The sequence below is a fragment of the Stegodyphus dumicola genome, chromosome 11 (genome assembly GCF_044657685.1).
Source record: "Stegodyphus dumicola isolate Sdum_Otavi_A_Nest chromosome 11, ASM4465768v1".
Taxonomy (NCBI): Eukaryota; Metazoa; Arthropoda; class Arachnida; order Araneae; family Eresidae; genus Stegodyphus; species Stegodyphus dumicola.
This window is the reverse complement of record NC_140778.1, coordinates 109,811,824-109,834,416: the sequence shown is the minus strand read 5'-3', so window position 1 is coordinate 109,834,416 and position 22,593 is coordinate 109,811,824. Positions and strand designations below refer to the sequence as shown.

The 22,593-nt window shown below is 35.9% G+C and overlaps 1 long non-coding RNA gene across 3 annotated transcripts in view; it reads left to right on the top strand.

The window, feature by feature from the left end:
- Positions 1-22,593, top strand: part of LOC146994236 (uncharacterized) — a 41,269-nt gene that overhangs the window by 2,619 nt on the left and 16,057 nt on the right. For all 3 annotated transcript variants that reach the window (XR_015044089.1, XR_015044091.1, XR_015044090.1), the window contains exon 2: positions 18,266-18,367. This is a non-coding gene — a long non-coding RNA (uncharacterized LOC146994236). The remainder of the gene's footprint in view (positions 1-18,265; positions 18,368-22,593) is intronic.

Sequence of the window (22,593 nt, the reverse complement as noted above, 5' to 3'; positions counted from 1 at the left end):
TAACTTACCTATTCTTCTTCAGAATCTTGATTACATGTCCGATAAACTTTTCTTATTTCTTTTTCAGGATCTTTAAAATCATACTTATAGTTCACACCAAGGTACCAAGTAAAATAAATAACTTAATAAAACATCTTTACTTCTATCTCGCACAAACTTAAAGAAACACTTATTATTGAAAGGGGTACCTTTCAATCCCACTAAATACCCATTTCGAATTCACTTTAGTTAGGGCCGTGGGATCCAAAAATTAACGAACACTGTTTCACACAACACAGAATAAAGCCAAATACACATTTTCCAGATTTTTTCCCGATTTCCCCCCTTTTCCGATTAAAGAACCGTAATTCGTCCATTAATATCACATGACATATCCCATGATTACTCATTTCCCTCACACAAAATAATGCGTAATCGGAACTGAGTACTGCTCACATTATTACCAAAGTCCCAGGTAGTAAGTAACCTTTATCGCCTCCAAAATGTCGCCAAACTACCAGTTACCATATTCAAGCCATTCAAGATCAGCCAAAAATATATTGGCACGGCTCTGCTCTGACTTTACACAATAAAAGGCGCTATTTGCATAAAAATTCTAATAATCAGCCTATAAATAATATTTTTTTTTATCTTTTTATATTTTTAGTATGTTGGAAAGTTTGGACGTGGCAGAGCATAGCTTTTTTTAGATCGTGGCACTCTTCCCAAAAACGGTGGCCAACCCTGGTATAATGTCATCGTCTAATTAAACGATAACCTAATAAATCTAATAACCAGCTTATAAATAATTTTTTTTTAATCTTTTAATATTTTAGTACGTTGAAGAGGTTGGAACCGGCATAGTTTTTTTGTTTTTCATATGGTGGCACTCTTCCCCAAAAGGCTGGCCACCCCTGGTATAATGTCATCGTCTAATTAAATGATAACCTAATAAATACAATAACCAGCTTATAAATAATTTTTTAAAATCTTTTTATATTTTAGTATGTTGGAAAGTTTGGACGTGGCAGAGCATAGCTTTTTTTTAGATCGTGGCACTCTTCCCAAAAAGGGTGGCCACCCCTGGTATAATGTCATCGTCTAATTAAATGATAACCTAATAAATCCAATAACCAGCTTATAAATAATTTTTTAAAATCTTTTTATATTTTAGTATGTTGGAAAGTTTGGACGTGGCAGAGCATAGCTTTTTTTTAGATCGTGGCACTCTTCTCAAAAAGGGTGGCCAACCCTGGTATAATGTCATCGTCTAATTAAATGATAACATAATAAATCTAATAACCAGCTTATAAATATTTTTTTTAATCTTTTAATATTTTAGTATGTTGAAGAGGTTGGAAGCGGCATAGTGTTTTTGTTTTTCAAATGGTGGCACTCTTCCCCAAAAGGCTGGCCACCCCTGGTATAATGTCATCGTCTAATTAAATGACAACCTAATAAATGTAATAACCAGCTTATAAATATTTTTTTAATCTTTTAATATTTTAGTATGTTGGAGAGGTTGGAAGTGGCAGAGGACAGATTTTTTGTTTTTCAGATTGTGGCACTCTTCCCATAAAGAAAGGCCACCTCTGGTATAATGTCATAGTCTAATTAAATGATAACCTGGATAGAAAATATCGATGCTGAATACGTTTTCAGAGCTGAACTTAATTATAATCCTAAATTTCAAAAGTATAATGTTATGCTTATTTAGATAGGTACGAGTACTAGTTATTTGTGTTACTGTTTTCTTTTTGGCAGACATCGCCTCTTTCCGTAAAATATCAGTATTAGTGGCACTTGCAAAACGTTTCGAGATATTGTTAGTGTAAATCCTAAACTGCGAAAGTTTCGCGAAAAATCACTACTTACGCAATGATCGTCCATCTAAATTTTCCCTTTCTTCAGCGTAATAAAATTATTCCTTAATTATAACAATACCGGCGTAGACATATAATCACGGAAAAAAAAAAAAAAAATCTAACAAGAACAGTCCGTGGCTTTGGTCTTGCCGATTTCTCCTGAATTCTACATGTCGAGGAACTTAAAATAAATTCGCGCGCAAAGAGAAAAGGCGCTTTTCTCAAAATGCACAAAAAATATCTGACCTAAACACCACATGACCCTATACAACCTATTAAATTATATGTACTTATCCTCTGCATTTCATTCAAACACATTTCATCGAATTTCATTACAGATATATTCCTTATTCTATTAATTCAGTTATCACTTCTCGGCAAGGCAATATATAAAAATTGAAAACAGCTTCATTAAAAATTGCAAACTACAGAAAAACCTAAAACACCAAATACAGTTAAAAATAGTTAAAAAATAATTTTTGTACTTAATATTAGAATTTCGAAGAAAAAACAAGCAATTCGGCCAGAAAGCAGGAAGACAAAATTATTGGTGCACAAAATTGAAAATTAACTCTTGGTCCTACTCACAAAAAGACACTGACATCGCGCACCAACTGACGTGATTCTTCGTTCCACTAAGAGTTTCAAATGTAAACAAATAGCTGCCTCGCTAGGCTTAGCGCCGCTTAAACTTTTAAATTGTTGATAAATCTACAACTATCGCATGGAGATTAACTAAAGGCATAAAAACCTTAACCAGAACATAAGGGCAACATAATTCAATCACTCTTAAAGCAAAAATTGCATAATTTACCAACATATAAGAACAAAAAGCACTGAACTCACCAAGCTCAGTGATGTTCACAGTGTGACGTCCCCTGAGTGGGAAGACATATATACGTTTGCTTCGACCGATTCCAATGAAAAAGGGAAGTGCAAAACTAGATATTAGTGACAAAATACATTACATATACAAAATTTCAATGTTCTACGGCTTTTGAGTTATGCATAAGTACAAGCGTCAAGAAAAAATTTCTTCCGAATCCATTTTAAAATTCGTTTTAGAAAAAAAGAGTCTTTTATTTTGCCCGTACGTCCAGATGTCACGTCCGTACGTACAGATGTACAAATGTCAAATGGATTTGAGAGTAGTCAAAATCGATATTTTCGATGAAATATGATACTTGAACTGTTTTGCGATTACAACGCTTCTTATAGTTCGTGCAAAGAAGTAAAAATCAAAGAAAGCAAAAATTATGTAATTTTAATTTTCTGTTCGCCAGTGCGCCCTGAATAATACGGTGGCATCGCACGGTTCAACTAACATGAAGCTACAGGTTCAAATCCTGTTACCACGAAAGTACTGTTTTCTAATGGATTGCATTTATTCTTTCTAACATTATTTTATTTGAAAAAATTTGACGCAAAACGAAAAAAACTAAAGCACTATGGAAATTTCGTACAAAAAAGTAATTTATCATTTAATTTTTTTAATGTTTTGGACTTTTAAATACATTTATTTATAGATAATTTATCATAAATTTTTAGATATATAGTAGTACTATCAAGTACATGGGATAAACGATGGCTTATCACATTTAAATTTTTAACATTCGAAATATACCACAAAATAGTATAACATTCAAAATATAAAATACTGACATAGCGACAGTTGCATTGAATAAATGATGGTTTATCAAAACGTAAATTTTATTAATAACTCAAATAACAATTTCATGAAAAAAGTGTATTTTCGGAACCGTTATAAAAATTTCTCCCAAATATCATGTGCAACATTAAGTGGGCATGATATTTGGGAGAGAAATTTGATATTTGGAATAATGATCTCGTATTTTTAGCTTTAAAGAAATATTTCATAAATAGTCATAAATGCTGATGGTTGATTCTATGGAAGGGAATGCAATATCTGATATATCAAATGCGATCAAAAATCAAAATCGCATAACTTTTTGCAGCCTAGGACTTAACTGGAAATTTTGATGAAAGTGGTCGGATAAATAATAATAATAATAATAACTAATAGTACAAATCATCTTAAATTAATTACGATAAAAATGTAAAACATAACTTACCAAATAATACGTTGTAAGACAAATGATATGTTTATTTTTCAAATCTGTAAGGCAACAACAAACTAACACAAAGACCAGAAGGTTACCACTCTTACAATGTCAAACTATGAATGAAACACAGCAACTGAGGGTTGATTACATGCATTTTCTGGATTCCTTCTCAGACAACACCAATTTAGTTTCTACTGCTACCAATGATTTAGAAATTCAGCAGATCCTTCCTGTCACAATCTTCCAATACATAAGACTCAAGAAGTTATGAAAATTAATTTGTTTTATTAAAAATGAAGTATTTCGTTAACTGAAACCCTTTATTTATACATAGATCTGCAGTCTTTTTATTGGGCATTGGTATTGTAATGCCACTAACTTTTTCTTTTTTTAAAGCTTCTAATTTTTATACTCGTATTTAATTAGTGAGTCAAAAAGGAAACTGATTTTTTTTTTTTTTTTTTCTGTTTGTGATTTACCTGATTGAATGCATAAGCGTCACAAATTCACTGTGGATGATTAGCATTCTTTTGGAAACTCTTCTCTTGATGAAACATTTTTTGCAATCGACGGTACAGTCGCCTAATACGCGTATTACGGAAATGGATTTTTTTTTTTTTTTTTTTGCTGTTGTTTTTAATATTTACTGGAACTGTTTATAAGAGAGCCTCATTAATAGAATTCATAACAGTTTTCCACATCTGTTTATGATCCATCAATATAGGCGGCTCTCAGTCTGGCACAGGAAGTTTCGAGGTCATAAATCAGGCTGGAATGTTTCCGTTTATATATTAAGCATCGCTTCTTTGATCTGTTGTTGTACATAACTAAACTTCTATATTTCTGAAGGCATAAAAACATCTGCCGTTACGTTTTGAACTTACTTGCCATGCTCTTCATCACAATATCCAGAATTTGCCTTGACAATTATTGCAATTCATTCCGGTTTTCTCCGCAGATGACGTAATTTAGTGGTCTTAAATAGCATGTTTGCTGAATACGCGATTTGAAAGAAGCTGACTGGCCAGAATATACTTTTTTTAACAAAATTCTTTTAAATTTTTTTTTTTTAATGTTAAAGCTTTTTTTATAGGATATTGCTTTTTTAATTTCAGTTACCGAGGGTTTATCAAAACATACATAAATAATAATAATAATAATAATAGCACAAAGGGGAAAACATTCTAATTAAAATTTATTTTCTATCTCAAAATCTAAAAGTTGGTCTAGCAAGAAATGCTTATTTGGTTATAATTTTTAATTCAAACGTCTTTACAGCTAAATATAAAATTTGGAACTCACTGTAAGTTCAGATAATTTCAGTGTGTTGAACTAACCACTAAATAAATTACTTAAACGGGAAAATGGTATTTCCGGAATATTGAAGCAACTTGGCAAACTAAATTTACCTACTATACCAACGTGAGAAATTCTTACATCCTATCCTAATTATGTAACCTGGCGTACAAGCATACAGTGGCAAGGACAAAGCCTCTGTTTACTCTTTTTTACTTCCTTAATGAATGGAGTACTTTAATCGCGAAAACTTTTGGGTATCATATTTCAACGAAAATATCCATTTTGATCGCTCTCAAATCCATTTAAAGGATGGTTTTGCGTGACATTTATACGTACGGAAAGAGTAAGGGACTATTTTTTCCCTAAAGCTGGAATTTAAAATGGATTCCGAAGAGATTTTTTTTTCGTGACGTCTGTACATACATACATATGTGTCTCGCATAAATCAAAGAAGAGTAGCATTTCAACGTTGAAATTTGGTATATGGGACTTCTGTGTAGTTGCGCAACTCCCATTTTCGATTCAATTGGCCTCTCCAAACGTTCTATACGCACTCCCGGCTAGGTGAGCTCAGTTTTTTTTTTTTTTTTATTATTATTATTATTATTATTCTATGTTGGTAAATTGTGCATTTTTTTTCCTTTTAAAAATAATTGAATTATGTGATTGTTATGTTTCTGTTAAGGCTTTAGTCAATCTGCATGCAATATGAACAATTTAAAATAGGTGTTAACCTGACGACGTCGCCATTTGTTTACATTTGAAACTCTTAGTAGTAGAATAGATAATTACTCAGTTCGTGTACTAAATTCAGTGTCGTTTTGCTCAGTGGGAACAAAAGTAAACATTCGGAGCGTACGTAAGTTCGTGAAAACAAAATTAGAAGTTTTTGTGTAATATTTCATTTAAAGTAAGTAATTATGCTCTCTGGAAATCATAAATCTGAAAAGGAGAACAGAATAATTACGCGGAGTGGGAAGAGTGTGGTTATAGGGGAGAAAATGGGTGTGTCTTACTTCTAGTAACATTGTCGTAGTTCCTTGAACCAATAATTTCCTACTTCTTGATACTTAGGGTGAACTAAAATATTGTATTTAAAAGAAAAATTATAATAACCAAATGAAGGTTATGTCAGTGTTTCTTAGGCTGCTATCACACGTCGGTTTGTTTCGGAAGAACAACTGTTTGGAACAATTTTTCTGCTTTGTCACCACAGCCAATCACCATAGATCGCTTTGGGGTTCGCACAGGGGAAACTGGTTCCCTATTACAAACAAGCTGATAACATTCGAAGCTGATAGCTGATGGGTTGAAAACGAACAACTTGCAATTTTTTTGGAACGGAAGGAAAAAGTCACACGTCTTTCTTTCAATAGTAAACAAGGCAGAAAGTTGTCCGAAACAGTTGTTCGTGTGAAACAAACGCCGTGTGATATGAGCCTTAAAGAGCCAGATGTAAGAACTGGGGTTGGATATTGCTCAGGCAAAACGCCCTTGGCCTGAAACAGAGCTCATGAAAAGAAATATTACGGAGGTAACACCCGCTTTAAAATCGGAAAATAAAAAAAAAATGGCTGAAATTAATAGAACAGATGCCTTCATCTAATCATTCTATAGAAAGACGAATTGCTGTCACTTCTGATGATGTCATAAGTAACTTGCGAAACGATTTGGAGAACAGCTCAGCACGAAGTCTAGCCTTAAACGAATCTACTTTAGATACTTTACTACTACGAAATTTGGAGGTAAACCACAAGTATCTATATTTCTTTACTACTACGAAATTTGGAGGTAAACCACAAGTATCTATATTTCTTTACTACTACGAAATTTGGAGGTAAACCACAAGTATCTATATTTCTTTACTACTACGAAATTTGGAGGTAAACCACAAGTATCTATATTTCTTTACTACTACGAAATTTGGAGGTAAACCACAAGTATCTATATTTCTTTACTACTACGAAATTTGGAGGTAAACCACAAGTATCTATATTTCTTTACTACTACGAAATTTGGAGGTAAACCACAAGTATCTATATTTCTTTACTACTACGAAATTTGGAGGTAAACCACAAGTATCTATATTTCTTTACTACTACGAAATTTGGAGGTAAACCACAAGTATCTATATTTCTTTACTACTACGAAATTTGGAGGTAAACCACAAGTATCTATATTTCTTTACTACTACGAAATTTGGAGGTAAACCACAAGTATCTATATTTCTTTACTACTACGAAATTTGGAGGTAAACCACAAGTATCTATATTTCTTCCTTACGTAGTAAATAATTCCATTCCATTTACCGCTATTATACTGGGTCTAGCCTGCGTGGAACTGCAGGCTTTTTGCCAGTTGTCATCCTTTATGGGGACCTGGAAGTAAAAGAGTCGTAAAACATGTCACAGTGACAAGATGTGAAAAATTTAAAAAGAGAGGTGGCACTTTGCCACTGAAAAGAAAATGTCATCGTGGGGTGGTGTAACTTCAGATACAAGTATATTCAGGAAAATGCAATAAATGGATTCAAAATAAAAAAACATGATGCAACAGTAAAAAGAGTAAATAACTGAGAAGTGAAAGAAGATTTATTAGACTTTATTGCACTAAAGCAGTGATGGCCAACCTTGTGCTCGCCGATCGTTTTACTTGTGCTCACCAGCCGGATTATTTACTATGACCAAAAAATATTTTAAAAATAACCATTCATTTATATTTCTTAATTGTTAAAATATGGTAAGCATTTATAATCATAAGAGATATCTTGCAAGACGTTATAAAGTAATTGATTGCTGACTGATGAACTTGATAGCGAATATGGAATCTTATCGCTTCGTTCCGATGTCAGATGGCTCAGCAGGGGTAAAGTACTTCAACGATTTGTAGAACTTCTTTCGCCAATAAAGCAATATTTAAGTTTACTAAAATTTTGGAATTCGGAAACGAAGGTTATAAAGAATTGGATGATAATAATTGGTTATCCGATCTGTATTTTCTCACGGACATAACAGCTAAACTGAACGAATATCTCCAGGGAAAAGGAAAAAAAACCTTTTTCAACTGACTGGGTCTGTAATTGCTTTAAATTTGTGGATAAATCAGATGAAAGAAAAAATTTCACGCATTTTTAGCATTTATCAAGCCATATTAATAACCACAAGGCAATTGAAACAGAGAAATATTCGGAAAACCTAAATGCACTGAAAAATAATTTTGAACTCCGCTTCTCTGATTTCCATAAAGTTCAACCAATATTATTATTCATCTCAAACCCATTTGCTGAAATTAATAGTTCAGATGTATCACATACGATTGCAAATATGCTTAACAAAAATCTTGATGTTTTGGAAATGTGCTCGCGATAGGCCAAAATGTGCTCGGGATAGGCCAAAGGTTGGGCACCACTGCACTAAAGTAACTTAAGGTACAGATTTAAAAAAAGCGCCTTTTATGCTGTACTTGGAAAGTATTCTGTACCGAATGAAAAGGTAGCAGCTCACTGCGCTCCAGCAGTGAGAGGTCCTATTAAAGGACTTTAGGTAATTTTAAATACCGCCGCATTGTGTCTTAATTTTATCGCTGTCCATTGTATTGTTCATAGCCAAAACCTAGTAGCTAAATGTTTTACTTATGTTCACATTAATAATTGCAGTTTTAAAATCTACTAGCTACGTGGCCAAGCGCCGAAACTTATAGAAAGTTCAAAGCCCTCATACAAGAAGAAACAGAAAACGATGAGCTTCCAGACGAGGCATCGTGATTTTGTCAAGTAAGGTGTATCTGTGCCAACAAAATTCTTTAATTTGCTAGAACTAATCAAGCAGTTCACCACTGAAAAAGGGACATTTTTCTCAGAGCAGCAGGATGCCAATTGGTTTAACAGATGCAGTGATATACTCACAATCGTTATATTTATCACTGCAAGGATATGATAAACTCATTTTTGATTAGCTCAGAATGTCTTCATCTACCATAATTACATTCTTCGAGAAAGGCATGGTTCCTTGAACCTTAACTCACTTCTTCTGTCTCCCTAAAAGATTGGAAAGTTTACTTGGGTATGAAAGCTGCAGAGTGGTTGAAGATATTACTGTACTTGGAAAGTATTCTTAGTGATTTAAGAGTACTGAAGCCATCATTCTCAATTTTAGAAAACCCTTTTCTTGTTGACATTTTGAAGAATAGCTGACCTGTTTCACCGCCAAATACTGGGGAATTAAGGCTGTAAAATTGGAGCTGCTGGAGCTTCAAGAAGATAAAAGATTGAAACATGTAAAATAAAGCAGTGGGTCAGCTACTGAGGTTTAGAAATAAGCTCCGGGAGGAAATTATTCTAAATTCAAAGAGTATGCGTTAAGACTACACCCAGTTTTCCCTACTTCGTACTGTTGTTAAGTCTTTGTATTCAACACAACTTATGTATTGTTTTAACTAATCAACATTTAACTGAGCTTGTGGGGACAGCCCTAACAAGTCATCAACCAAACTTTCGGCAGCTAGGGACAGGCATCATTAGTCACAAGCAAATACTCTTAGAATTTTTCTTTACAAATTTATGTGAGGGAATCCTTACAATATTTTGATTTTTTATGTTTTTGAGTAACATTGTAAGGATCTTAAGTTTTACTAACGTTTATTTTATTTTAAATCTTTACTATCACTTCTTATTTTCTACTTCCGGCCAGAATTATAAGCGTGAAGGATTTTATGCAAAGTTTGTCTGGCGAACGCCAAGTATTTAAGTGTGGCCTTTTTGCCAAGCGAGAGAGAGAGGAAGCAGTGAGTTCGAAGCAGGCCGCTTACCTTAGAAGTTACGCAGTTGCTATTTGCCTTCCAGGCCAGAGGTATTAATCCTCTTGATAAATTAAACGTATTGTAATGTTCACAGTCTCTGTGCTACATACGCTTCCTGTTATTATAAGGCCAATCTTATTCTAAAGTTAAATTAGAGTTTAGTTTTATTTTGATATCTTTTACGTTAGACCCCGAGTGGAGGGTCATTGTATTCCGAAGTACGGAAGTCATTGTATATAAAGAAAAAATAAAGGGTTTTGTATACCCTTCGTCTGTATCCTGTCTACTTACTACAATTAGTGAACATAGCTTTAGTAAGCTCTCTGTTCTAGTCAGGTCATTGTATGTTTCCAAAGAAGGTTAGAAAAAACATTGAACCAACCTGATAGTGGCGCCCAACGTAGAAGAATAACCATGGCCGAGTTTCAAGAAGAACCTGTGCTGCCTGCAGAAACGGCTCAGAATCCAGAAATGCCAGCTGCCGCCCTGGAAGGATTTGGGTACATCGTCCAGACCATGCGCGCTTCGATGAAACCAGAAGCAACATTTAATGGAAACTCACCGGTAACCAGTTTTTTGGAAAAATTGGATGACCACTTCATGCTCTACCCCGTGCACGAGTTTCAAAAAGTTACCTTAGCTACCAGCGCTTTGAGGGGCCAAGCGCTTAACTGGTTCAAATGTATCGGCAGAAGTCTCTTGGGTCAAGCAGGAAGTCCCACCTATACTTACGAAAATTTCAAGACTGCCCTACTAAAAGCCTTCCCTGTTGTAAGGGATCGTGCGAAATTAGAAACAGAACTTTTCAGTATATATCAACAAAGAATGGAAAACCTCTCGAGCTTTATTTTAAGAAAAATTCACGTTTTCAAGCTCTTGTATGGAAACCGTCCGGATCCTGAAATAATTCAAGTGATTTTGCCGAGGTTACTACCCCAAGTGCAAGACTTTATTGAATTACGAAATCCGACTACACTGGAAAAGTTATTTGAGCTAGCAATCCAGTTTGAAAGTAGAAGAACGGCGGACGTCGAAAGAAGACGCCAATATCAACAGCGAAACCAATTTGGTACGCCAAGACTACAGCAAACTCAAGCACATGGCTACGGAGAAAAAGCGAATCAGTGGGCAAGGAAACCCGAGCATTCAAAAACAGCCGGCGAACGTCGACAGTTCAATAGCAACCCAGGAAAAAAGTCTCAAGGCCAGTGGAGAAAGAAGGAAAGCACGGAAAGGAAAAATAATTTAAACTAAAACGGATTTCTGCTGACGAGAGGGTGCGGAAATCCGAAGGCCACGAAAATCCCTCTTCCTACAAGTTAAATACAGTAATGGTGAAAAATTTAACTCTTCCGAAGATTGAAGTCTTGGTAAATAATATCCCGGCCACCGCACTCCTGGATACCGGCGCGCAGTGTTCCTGTGTGGCAGAAGTCTTTTTTAGAAAGTATTTTCGCAAATACCGCATATATAATGCGGATAATACGACAGTATTAGCGGCGCAAGGAGAAGAATGTAAGTGCGTAGGTAAAGTACCTTTATATATCCGTATCAAGGACGAACAAGTAAAGGTGATGTTTTTTATAGTAAAGAATTTGCAAGCACATTTAATCCTAGGAATAGACTTCCTTTCAGACGCACTAGCTACACTGGATTTTAATGAAGCGTCCCTTAGGCTGACAAAGAAACCAGTGCGTGTAGAAAAGGTTGAACCGCCAAGGTTAAATCTTGACCACCTGCCTAATGACGAGCAAGATAGAATCCGACAAGTGGTAAGTGAATTTGCTTCCTTATTTAGTGATATTCCAGGATTTACTCAGGTTACTAACCATAGTATTGACACCGGAGATGCATTGCCGGTTCGTCAAAAACCATACCGGTATGATAAGAATAAGGAAAAAATTATAGAATGGCATATTACCGATATGCTACGTAAAAAGATCATAACGCCCATCTCAAGTAGTTATGCTAGCCCGGTGGTTTTATGTAAGAAAAATAATGATTATCCTTTGGAGCATCCAAAAAGGTGGAGATTCGCTATTGATTACCGTAAATTAAATTCCATAACGAAATATCCGGTATATCCGTTACCGATCATAGAAGAAATTTTAAGGAACATAAAATCAACCAAATTTATGACGACTTTAGACTTAACGAATGGTTATTTTCAAATAGGGGTGAGGCCTGAGGACGTGCCTAAGACTGCTTTTATAACCAAGTCTGGCACTTATGCATTTTTGCGTATGCCGTTTGGCCTTTCAGGCGCCCCAGCAACATTTCAGCGAAGCATGGACATTGTGTTAAGACCTGTTCTTGGAAAGTCCACATTTATCTATTTAGATGATATCATTATTACTAGTGATAATCTCGACCAACATATACAGGATTTAAGACAGGTGTTTTCTTTATTAAATGAGGCCGGTCTAAAAGTTAATGTCGAAAAGTGCAAATTTGCAGCCCCTGAATTAAAATATTTAGGTTACAAAATATCGCAAAAAGGGATCGAGACAGATGAATCAAAAATAATCGCTGTACAAAAGTATCCGACTCCAAACACGGCAAAGAAGCTCTCTTCTTTTCTAGGACTTTGTTCATATTATAGGTCCTTTATAAAAGATTTTGCGGCTATCGCTGAGCCATTGTTAAAATTAAAAAGGAAAAAGGCAAGATTCTCGTGGACGGCCGAAGCCAATAGTGCTTTCGAAAAATTAAAACAAGCATTAACGCAAGCCCCTGTGTTGAAATTTCCTGAAAAGGATGAAAATTTAGAAATTTCAGCGGATGCTTCGGATTATGCGGTAGGAGCGGTACTTTCGCAAAATCAGCAGCCCGTGGCATTTTTTAGCCGAACTTTAAATCAAACACAAAGAAACTATTCCGCGACCGAGAGAGAGGCACTTGCAGTTCTGTTAGCAGTGCAAAAGTTCCGAGTCTATTTTGGAAAGGCGCCGATAACAGTATATTCTGATCATGCGGCGGTAACTAGATTGTACTCAGGGAAAAATTTATCCCCAAGGTTAATAAGATGGGCACTCAAGCTGCAAGAATATAATCTGGTAATCAAGCATACCCCAGGAAAGGAAAATATCGTAGCAGATGCCCTATCACGAATTAAATTAGATGAACAGGGTAATACCGTAAAAGTTGCAATGCTGACAGCGTGTACAATAAATTCCCGAGAAACTGTAATAACCGAACTGGGTAAGGATCCTGAGTTTGGAAGTATTTATGAGTATTTGAAGGATACTGAAAATTTTAGCCACTAAGATATTGTGGCGATAAGAAATAGGGCGGCCCATTACGAACTAATAGATGGTCTATTATTTTATACAAAAACTACGAATTCCAACAACGAATTTCGACCTGTTATCCCAGCTAGTCTTAGATTAAATATCCTGCAAGAGCTCCATGACAGCCCTTTAGCTTCTCATGCTGGTATTCGAAAAACTATCCAACGCGTACGCGAGGCAGTCTACTTTCCTGAACTGCAAAAGTTAACAAGGGCGTATGTCCAGTCCTGCCCAACATGTCAAGCCGTTAATTATATTAATTTCCGCCCGGCAGGGTTTCTAAATAGTATTAAATCCGAATTTCCAAATGAAATAATCGGAATCGATTTATTGGGCCCTTTCCCAAAAAGTCAGTTAAACAAAAGTCGCTATCTCCTTGTTATGGTTGATCATTTTAGTAAATGGACCGAAATTGTTCCCTTAAAACGAGGCTCCGCGAAATTAGTTACCGATTCCATTTTAAATAAATATATTTTAAAATACGGGGCGCCCCTAAAAGTTATATCGGATAAAGGTCCTCAATTTGTAAGTAATATATTTGAAGACATGTGCCAAAAACTGGGCATACGTCATTTAAAAATGGTCCCGTATCGGCCGCAATCAAATATAGCGGAACGGGTCAGCAGAAATATAGTGAAAATTATCCGTATTTATGTTAAAAATTTTCATAAAAGCTGGGATAACTATGTCAATGAATTTGCTTTCGCCCTTAGGACCGCAAAACATGATACAACGGGCAAAACTCCTGCTGAGTTATTTCTAGGCAGAAAGATTATAACACCGTTAGATAAATTATTTTATGTGCAACAAAGAGCCCCAGAATTTAAAATGGGTGATATAGAAAAACTAATTAAGGAGGCAAAGAAGAATACTGAAGTAGCACAGAGAAAACAGAAATTATATTATGATTTGAAACGACGGGGAGTAATTTATAAAGTAGGGGATGAAGTTTTAAAAATTAAGCATTCACTTTCTTCAGCACCAGAAGATAAAATTGCCAAATTTTTTCCACGATTTGAAGGACCATATGTTATAGAAAAAATAACTCACGCTGTTGTAGTGTTAAAAGCCAGAAATGGTGAAACCTGTTCCGCAAACATTGATCAAATCAAGCCCTACTTCGATCGTAATAAAATGCAAATCTTTTCAGATCTTTTGCAGGATCCGGCACGGCAGACACCGCAGGTACAAGTTCCAGAGGTGGGAAAACGACAAGTACAAGGGCAAGCCAATGAGAGACAGAAGCAAGTGAAAAGAAAATTGCCCCGCGGAAAAATTGAAGGTAAAAAGAAAAAGAAGCCGTTCCACCGTCCAGAAAACAGAGTTCACGAACACCCCCAGAATGAAGAAGGGAGAAGGACGACGTATGTGAAGAGGACCAGGAGAAATGACGGCAACTATAACCCGGCTTTAAAACGGAGGATCGACTCATCCGACAGAACTCTCCGCAGCAAAAGTCGCCGAACTGCGGAAGGGCCATCAGCGGCGGAGGAAAAAGTACAAGAAAAATTTGAACGGCCAACAACGAGGTCCAAGCAGGATCACGACAGAAGTTTCCCGGTTCCACCAAGACCAGCTGCCTTCAAACGGCCAAGACCACAAGCAGAGGGGAAAAGGAAGGTGTTCAAGGGTGGCCGTACTGGTGAAAAACGGAAGCTTCCAGAGGAAAGCACTGAAGGGCGAGCCCGTACAAGAAGGAGGATAAACCAGGCTACGGTCTGCAGTACCTTTAAAGACTGGGCCCAGAAAAGGATGTCCGAATATTACAAAGATAAGTAAAATTTTATGTTACTTTGCAAACGTAAGTTAATCTTTCATTCTTGCTGCAAGTGGCAGATTTCAAGAAGTTTTACCTCATGCGAGGTCTACCTTTATCGCCAAAAGAGCGAGAAATGAGTTGTGACCGATTTTCTTATTATGTTTTTCAATTACTCGCGCGTAAAACTAAAGTTGATGTATAATAGCGTTGTGTAAAGACTTAAATATTGTAAAAAGTTATTGTATAAATTTTATTTAAAACATTCTAGCAAGAAAGAAGTTTTAGTCTGAAAGACTTTTTGAAATGTAGTATTATTTCAATGTAGAAAGAATTGGCACTTGCTTTGAAAAGAATAGAAGTTAACAATGTACTACTAATGTATGTTTTCAAATGTGTAAAATTAACGGCAGGTTGATATGTTCTTATATACATGTGAACTGTTATTTTAAATGTTAAGAAATACCGTGATATGGTAAAAGTGAAAGTAATGTTAAAAATTTGTTATTCGTGTGACTGTAAAGATTAAATCATGGTGAATATGTGGTAAAGGTTGAATGATGTAGTTAGGCTCTCTGACGCTACACTTTAGAGTTAGCCACTTTTAGAATAGTACCTCAGGGTTTAGAGTTGAAAGTAGGGTGTGTTAAGAGGTCTGGTTATGTTGAATTTTAACACGTTAGTGTTTTGATTGTAGGAGGAAGAGTGGCACACGTAGACAGAAACACATTCGTGGTTGGTGTTCTTTTACAACACATGTCAGAGAGCACGGGGAGAGATAATTAAAATAGTCATGAATGAAATAAGAATGTTAAGAGAAATATAATTATACATGTTACTTGCCATTTCATTGTGTAACATTTCATTAAACTAGTTTTCCTTCCAGATCTCTGGAAGGAACCAGAATTGAATAAAGCTCCTGTTTAGATGCAGTACAGATGAAAAAAAAAGATTGTTGTAGATCCTGGGAGCTGCTATTGTAACAAATTTCTTTCTTTTAAATTTTCTAGTTTCTAACGAAGTTATGATTGTAAAAGGTTGGCCTCGCGTTATATTCTAGAGCTAAAAGTTTTCAACAAGGTCGTTTTAGACCTCAGTTTCAAACTAATTAACTCTGGCGGGAAGTATGTAAGGATCTTAAGTTTTACTAACGTTTATTTTATTTTAAATCTTTACTATCACTTCTTATTTTCTACTTCCGGCCAGAATTATAAGCGTGAAGGATTTTATGCAAAGTTTGTCTGGCGAACGCCAAGTATTTAAGTGTGGCCTTTTTGCCAAGCGAGAGAGAGAGGAAGCAGTGAGTTCGAAGCAGGCCGCTTACCTTAGAAGTTACGCAGTTGCTATTTGCCTTCCAGGCCAGAGGTATTAATCCTCTTGATAAATTAAACGTATTGTAGTGTTCACAGTCTCTGTGCTACATACGCTTCCTGTTATTATAAGGCCAATCTTATTCTAAAGTTAAATTAGAGTTTAGTTTTATTTTGATATCTTTTACGTTAGACCCCGAGTGGAGGGTCATTGTATTCCGAAGTACGGAAGTCATTGTATATAAAGAAAAAATAAAGGGTTTTGTATACCCTTCGTCTGTATCCTGTCTACTTACTACAATTAGTGAACATAGCTTTATTAAGCTCTCTGTTCTAGTCAGGTCATTGTATGTTTCCGAAGAAGGTTAGAAGAAACATTGAACCTGATAACATTACTAAGTTTCTTACCTAACAAGAAATAAAATAATTACGTTTGGACATATGTTGTGACTTATCTCACTTGTCTGACAGTTACACCTGAATAAGCCCACGAAATTCATCAAGACGACAGTACGACTTCGCTCAGTTCCGTCCTCAAATTTGAAGGAAAGCACACCGGGGGAATGGGTCTGAGTGTCTCCCACCCCTCTCACCCTATTACCAAACTCTTGAGAGGATTTTGGGCGCGCCGCATATTTTTATAGTGCCCCTATGCCGTACGGACACTATACAGTTAGGATCATCTATGCCTTTCCTCGGGTTCAAACCTGGGCTCTTCGGTATCGCAGTACACCTTCTTAACCACTATACCGAATGGCGGCATACTGTTATTCTTACTTCTACTTCTGACACCAATTGTTACGTTATTTTCTTCCTTCACGTTCATACGGGGTTCGTGTAGATTTGGAGTGAATAACGACGACACTTTATGATGTATCGAAACACACTTTATTTAGCCAATGTTAATCATGTCAGCTCTAAAAACACTTTTTACAGTCGTCGGAGATGTACTATGAACACGTTGGAACAATCAGTGACACAGCCTTCACACTGTCAGGCAATAACGGTGGAGACAGCTTCACTGCAAAGCACCCGAGTACAGCTCCCAACTCTGCTTGGTTGTTCTCGGAACTCCACGTACTCTCGAGACTCTCCACACGATGCACTCGACGATACAGAAGAGTATAGCTCTCGACTCAGCACAGTCTATGACGAAACGCGACGATGCACTAAAAGACTCTCTCGATGCACTCGACGCTAGACTTCGAGACACTCACTCAATGACTGACTATCAGCTCGCTAGACGAGGCACACACACTCTCGATGAGAGACACACACTTACTGACTGCAGACCAGCACGGTTTATATAGCTTTCGGCTTGTGTTCTGGAACATTCTGGACTAAACCGGTAAGAATTCGTTCCAGAAGGTTCTCCAACCCTCCATGGTATATCGCCAGTTTTGTTGCCAAGTGTCGCCAAATGAGAGATTTCTCGCCATATGTGGCAATCATGCCTTCCCTTGTCATTTTATGGCAACCCTAAAATTGCTTTGCGGGGAAGCCATCTTACCGCGCCTGTACATTTCGTAACAATACGTTTGGACATGAATCAGTTTAAGTTTACTAATAACTTTGTAAAAAGAAATTAAATTAATTAATTAATTTCTTTTTGGCATTGAGTAGTTCTAGTTTACCATATTTCATATATAAATTTTATTTACATAACAACCGCACCACTCGCCAATGACAGCCGCACGCAACTAGTGAGCCGCGGTATGTCTACCCATGCTATATTGTATTATATATACATTTTCTTCACCAAATGGCAAAATTTCATATAGATTTTATAAATTACAGCCATTTACTGCAAACATCATGATTTTTATGTGGTTTTTAGCTTACCTAGTGATTGATTTTTATAATGAAAGTATTTCTTACATTTCAGGTAGTGACTGTAAAAATGGTCGATGGGTAACCGACTCCAGAGGTTATAAAAAGTGCATGTGTAAACCAGGATATGCACCCCAGGGAGAACGTGAATGCAAACGTAAGTAGTAGTTACTCTTTTTCCTTTAAAGGCTATATAAATAAAATAAGTAACAGAGTTACACAGATCTAAGTTTCTCCTATGTTTGGGACATACCAATAAAAGCGCTAGCTGCATGTGCTGGAGGAAATTTTTATTCAGTTTTCAAGATTATATATGCACTAGAATGTAAACAGGAGACAGGATATTAAAGTTTATTTCGTAATAAATGTCAAGCTTTATATTAACGGGAATTAAAGTCCTAGCTTAGGAAATAACATATTACCAAAAAGAAAAATAAGTGAAGAACTGAATAAATAAAAAAAATTAAATTTTTAGTAGCATTTTTGTCCATAATTTTTAAAAGATTGAAATGTGTCAAGGATTATATAGGGAAACTGACTGGATCATATTAATTAATTTAAGTAAAGCATTTAAATGTTGCCAGTTTAAGCTCTGCGAATTATGATTGAGAACATAAAGGGAATGGAATCGGATAACCTCGTATCAAGCTTCAGCTACTGTTACTCCTTGAGATAACTTTCAGTTCGACGCAGTTTAAATCTCTCTATACCTCAAAGAGGCACCACACTTATGATATTCTTCATACTGCACTTGGGATTCTAACCTCAGTGGGGAAGAATCTGCATTTGCTAGCCACAGTACCATCTGGGGTGTCTTTGACGACGAAAAAAAAAAAAAAAAAAAAAAAAAAACATGATAAAAAAAAATTTTAAGACCATTAAAGATGAGTACACGAATGTTTCCAAAAATCGCAGTTTTTAAAAAATGTGAAAGTAAAAGAAGTCTCATTACACCTCGTGAATAATCGTAAGCTTCTAGCTTGAAAAATCTTCTGTCAGGAGTGATAATAGTGTTAATAGACAAATATTTTTAAATAATGGAGAAAATTGGTTCTCCATTGACTTAACTACGGTAAGTTGAGAGATATCTCAAGCGAGGGATGAAGGACTTCTTAATGAAATTGGCCTGTGTTCGCAGAAGTTTACTTGGTATAAACTTTTTCTGTAATTTTGTTTAATCTTTTACGTTCACAATGGTTTTTCATTTAATCATTTATGAAATATTTATTTCACCAAAAAAATTAAATAAAGAAAACTGTTTCTAAAGAACATAGAGGTAGCTATTTTTCAAACCCACTTGGCTCAGTTCAAATTTTCGTCACAGTTTCATCTTCGTGCGTTTCAATTAAGCGAGGCTTCACGCGTGTATATATATATCTCCATGTACATACATAAAGCTGTTTAATGAGATCCAACTTTTATGAAGTATCGTGCAGGGGTCTGGCCTCATTTTCTTCTTAAGAGGTTATCACACATGGCTACAGTCCCTGCTAGACGGGACTTGTCTGAAAAACGAGATTCTGTTAGCATTGGTTTAAACGGGAGGATTCCTAGAAAAAAGAGCCCCGCCTGAAGCGAAGTCCCGCCTAGCTACGGAGACAATGTCGCGGCAACGCGGGATTTTTTCAAATCTCATCGAAAATATCTCGGCTGGACCTCAGTCCCGGGTAGAGACAACCAATCAGATGAAAGTTTTGCTTCTGAAGCCTCACGTGATGCCAATCTGATCGATTAGGTTTCACGTATTGCAGTAAGCGAAAATGGTAACGTAGCTACGTGGTTTTCGTGGAATTGTGCGGATTCTGAGAATTGTCCCTTTTGACGTCAAGTCCCGCGTAGCCGAAACATAATGTGATTGGGACTTGTCTTTATTTGCATGCTGAATTCTAAAGCTTCTATGCAGTATCCGATTGCCTGTCATGGAAGCAATTATTCATCGTGTTTCATCACCTAATGCCTTTTTAAATTTCATCTGATAAGACAGCACAAAGCACTTTATGTGAACTCACGGTTGCAAGACGCATCCGAGTAGGCATAGAAAAGATAGATAAGGATGAAAGGCTTTTCTTTGTAATTTTTGGGAATGTGACGATAAGTTTTCATAAGAATAAAAAGAGCTTTATGCAGATTTGCTCTTGTCATCGAAACATTAAGATATATTTGCCACCGGAACTGAAGAAGTTTCCACATAGCTATTTGAGTATAAAAAACATAATTGGTATTTCATTATTCCCTACACTAAAACTGAATTAAATTTTAAGTAGAAAATGTTTAACAATCATGAAATATTGAAAATTGAACTGTGTTAATCTTCAGGCTGATATAAATGGTGAGGTCTAATTTTCCTGTTACCAGTGCAATAATTTTCCCTTTACTTCATCATTAACCAAATCCTACGGAATTTCGCAATAAACAATGACACATCAGTGGCCAAAAGTTTGGGAAACGTTCTGAAACTTGCATCTGATGGTACAGTGTGTCTAATCGTGCACCAAAGAGGCTTTCGAAAATAGCAACAAACTTTATTTACAAGAAAAATATACAAAAAAATGAAACAGTTGAAGATATATTATTAGGCCTTCCGCGTCGTATATCTTTTGTATCCTGCTTGCCACCGGCTATTGTAACGTTTGTAACGCCTTCTAGCCGAGTAGCGCGGGAATTATATAACACTCCCCACGTGAACTCACTTGATTAAAAATATCTGAATTTTAGCACAGTATGTGTACAAGTACTTTCCATTCTAGTGGATTCAACATAAGACTACTTGAGTTCACTTACCATTGATTCCAACAAAATTTACGCTCAGCAGGCATTTAAAGTTCATGAAGAAAAAACACAAATAGAATATTACAGGTTAAGGTAGTTCTCTCGCCTTCTTGGCATGCCTTCGTGGTGTGGTGGTCTACACGTTGGTCGCGTACTCCAGAGCTCCGCGGTTCGATTCCCGGTGAAGGCGTTAGATATTTTTCATTTCTCCTGCTTCCGCAATAAACCTAATGACTCTACAACATCACATACAAAGCATCAAAATTGTTCACAATCACTTGATATACAAACACAAATTACGTTTTTTAACTTCTAAATAAAATTAACCAGGCTTTAAAAATATAAGCAAAAGTACTATAATCATTAATACACAGAAAGAAAATTAATAGTCTTACACTTCAAACTGAACTAATATAATTTAAGGATTAATTTCCAAGTTATACACAAGTTGTGCTGAACGTTTTATAGTTCTTTTAGGCTTTTGAATAAGAAGAGAACGAATTTTTCCATCTCGTCCTGGATACAGGTCTAAAATCGTTTCCATCATGCACATATTTCTTGGATAACGCTCATCATTAATCAAAACAATATAATTTACTTTAAATTAGGGGTCTTCAGCGGACCACGAATGACCCGCTGAAGGCATTTTAGTGGCGAATTTGAAGAAAAATTGAAGACTTTTAAGAAATTTTGATTTTAAGAAAAATTGCCTTGTCAGCTTTTTGTTGTAAAAAAACTTTTTTTTTTCTGTTATTCTTCATATTTAAAACATTTTATTTACATGCGTGATACTATTTGCGATCAAATTTTCTGAAAATTACGAATTTTTCAAAAATTTCACTTTATCTTCTGTAATTTTAAAACTAAAAAAATTTGACTATGCATAAAATCTCCATTCCATAAAAAGGGTAGATTCTTATCTCTAACAGATGTTAATCTTTCGTCAATACATCGCCAAAGGTGACCTTGAGCGTGCCGCTACTATAGAGCAGAGAGGGAATAAATTAACAGAATTCTATTTCTCCTAATGGTGCAATAGGGCTGGCTGCATGGGCGTTTTCGTGGTTTTCCCCATGTGTAACGTGTATACGAGCCAGTTTCCCTTAGAAAGTCCTCCACGAAAGGCATCCCTCCCCTTAGGCAGATAGCCCTCGTGTGCTTTGCCATAATTAAATACACCAACACCAACACCTAATGGTGCAATCAATTGTCAAAGGGAAAGGTGATCGTAAACATCCTGTTTGATTTGATGATAAGGAGATTTTCTACAGTTGAATTTAAGCTAGGTTACTCACGCTAAAATAGCGTAGAGGATCTCTCAACAGATATCTTCAGTAAATTAAAATCCAAATGGGGAGAAAAAAAAAAAAAAAAAAAAAAAAAAAAAAAAGAAGGTTTTATTCTGTAGCGATGGATGGATCAACAGATGCAACAGATACTGTATAAGTAGTAATTTTTATTCCTGGCGTTGATACAGACTTCACAATGATAGAGGAATTAACCAATGTCGTTGCACTTAAAGGTACAACACGAGGAACAGACGTATATTCGAGTCTAACGCAAACTTCGGATAAATGTGAGTTATCTGCTATAACAACGGATAGTACTAAATCT